Here is a 2,530-nt window from a genome sequence, read left to right on the forward strand (position 1 = left end):
CGGTGGTGGGTCAAATTGTGCCCAACCCGCCCCCCCCCATCAGTTTTCAAAATATCCCAAACATCCCAAATTCGGCGCCAGAGCCACATTGTGTAGCCAAAATCTGGATCTTTGCACGTATTCGCAGTTTGAAATTCCGACTCTTTATACCGAAAATATTCCAATTACTGAAAGCAGCGATGGATCACATTTTGCCTAAAACCCCCTGCAATTTTCATAATATCCCGAATATCCCAAATTCGACACCAGAGCTATGTTTTGGAGCAATATAAACGGGAATTCAGGAACATTTTAGTTATTTCTAAACAAAACACATTGATTTTTATCATATGAATTGGAAACAACGTTTCCATATGCATTTTTAACGATCAAAATAATACACAACCTCGCTCTATGATTTGATGTAAAAATCCTCGAATTTGGTATTATAGTGACTTTTTTCATGTTTTTTCATGTAGAGTGATTTTAGGTTAAAATGTTCGAATTTACTAATATTTTCATAGTACTTCATGTTGTCTCTCTATATGTGATTTGGCCTAGAATCCTCAGAATTTCACATAATATAGTGTTTTTAAGCAAGTTTTCTTAGATTGTTCTTTGTACATAAAATCAGCGAATTTAGCAATATTTTCAGCATCCCTCTCTTGAGCCTCTGCATCCCTCTCTTAAACCTCTGCCTTTCTCTCTTGAGCCTCTACATCATTCTCTTGAGCCTCTGCATCATTCTCTTGAGCCTCTGCATCCCTCTCTTAAGGCTCTGCCTTTCTCTCTTGAGCCTCTACATCATTCTCTTGAGCCTCTGCATCATTCTCTTGAGCCTCTGCATCCCTCTCTTAAGCCTCTGCATCCCTCTCTTAAGCCTCTGCATAATTCTCTTGAGCCTCTGCATCCCTCTCTTAAGGCTCTGCCTTTCTCTCTTGAGCCTCTACATCATTCTCTTGAGCCTCTGCATCATTCTCTTGAGCCTCTGCATCCCTCTCTTAAGCCTCTGCATCCCTCTCTTAAGCCTCTACATAATTCTCTTGAGCCTTTGCATCCCTCTCTTAAGCCTCTGCATCACTCTCTTGAGCCTCTGCATCCCTCTATTAAGAGTCTCCATCACTCTCTTGAGGCTCTGCATCCCTCTCTTGAGCCTCTGCATCACTCTCTTAATCCTCTGCAACACTCTCTTCAGCCTCTGCATCACTCTCTTCGGATTCTGCATCACTCACTTAGGCCTCTGCTTCCCTCTCTTGATCCTCTGCATCACTCTCTTGAGCCTCTGCATCACTCTCATGATCCTCTGCATCACTCTCTTGAGCCTCTGCATCACTCTCTTCAGCCTCTACATCACTCTCTTGAGCCTCTGCATCACTCTCTTGAACCTCTGCATCACTCTCTTAAGCCTCTGCATCCCTCTCTTAATCCTCTGCATCACTCTCTTGAGCCTCTGCACCATTCTCTTGAGCCTCTGCATTACTCTCTTGAGCCTCTGCATCACTCTCTTAAGCCTCTGCATCTCTCTCTTCAGCCTCTGCATCACTCTCTTGAGCCTCTGCATCCCTCTCTTGAGCCTCTGCATCACTCTTCTCAGCCACTTCATCCCTCTCTTGAGCGTCTGCATCCCTCTCTTGAGGCCTCTGCATAACACTCTCGAGCCTCTGCATCACTCTCTTTATCCTCTGCATCACTCTCGTAAGCCTCTGAATCACTCTCTTGAACCTCTGCATCCCTCTCATGAGTCTCTGCATCCCTCTCTTAAGCAACTGCCTCACTCTCTTAAGCCTCTGCATCACTCTCCTGAGCTTCTGCATCACTCTCTTGAGCCTTTGCATCACTCTCTTAAGCCTCTGCATCCCTCTCTTGATCCTCTGCATCACGCTCTTGAGCCTCTGCATCATTCTCTTGAGCCACTGCATCCCTCTCATCAGCCTCTACATCATTCTCTTGAGCCTCTGCATCATTCTCTTGAGCCTCTGCATCCCTCTCTGGAGCCTCAGCATCCCTCTCTTGAGCCTTTTGCGCAACTCTCTTGAGCCTCTGCATCATTCTCTTGAGCCTCTGCATCCCTCTCTTAAGCCTCTGCATCACTCTCTTGAGTCTCTGCATCTGTCTATTAAGCGTCTGCGTCGTTCTCTTGAGCCTCTGCATCCTTCTCTTGAGCCTCTGCATCACGCTCTTAAGCCTCTGCAACACTCTCTTTAGCCTCTGCATCACTCTCTTAAGCCTAGGCATCACTCTCTTCGGCCTTTGCATCACTCTCTTACGCCTCTGCTTCCCTCTCTTTATCCTCTGCATCACTCTCCTCAGCCTCTGCATCACTCTCATGATCCTCTGCATCACTCTCTTAAGCCTCTGCATCCCTCTCTTGAGCCTCTGTATCATTCTCCTAAGCCTCTGCATCACTCTCTTGAGCCTCTGCATCACTCTCTTGAGCCTCTGCATCCCTCTCTTGAGCCTCAGCATCACTCTCTTGAGCCTCGGCATCCCTCTCTTAAGCCTCTGCATCACTCTCTTGAACCTCTGCAACACTCTCTTGATCCTCTGCATC

The sequence above is a fragment of the Procambarus clarkii genome, chromosome 32, assembly GCF_040958095.1.
Source record: "Procambarus clarkii isolate CNS0578487 chromosome 32, FALCON_Pclarkii_2.0, whole genome shotgun sequence".
Lineage (NCBI taxonomy): Eukaryota > Metazoa > Arthropoda > Malacostraca > Decapoda > Cambaridae > Procambarus > Procambarus clarkii.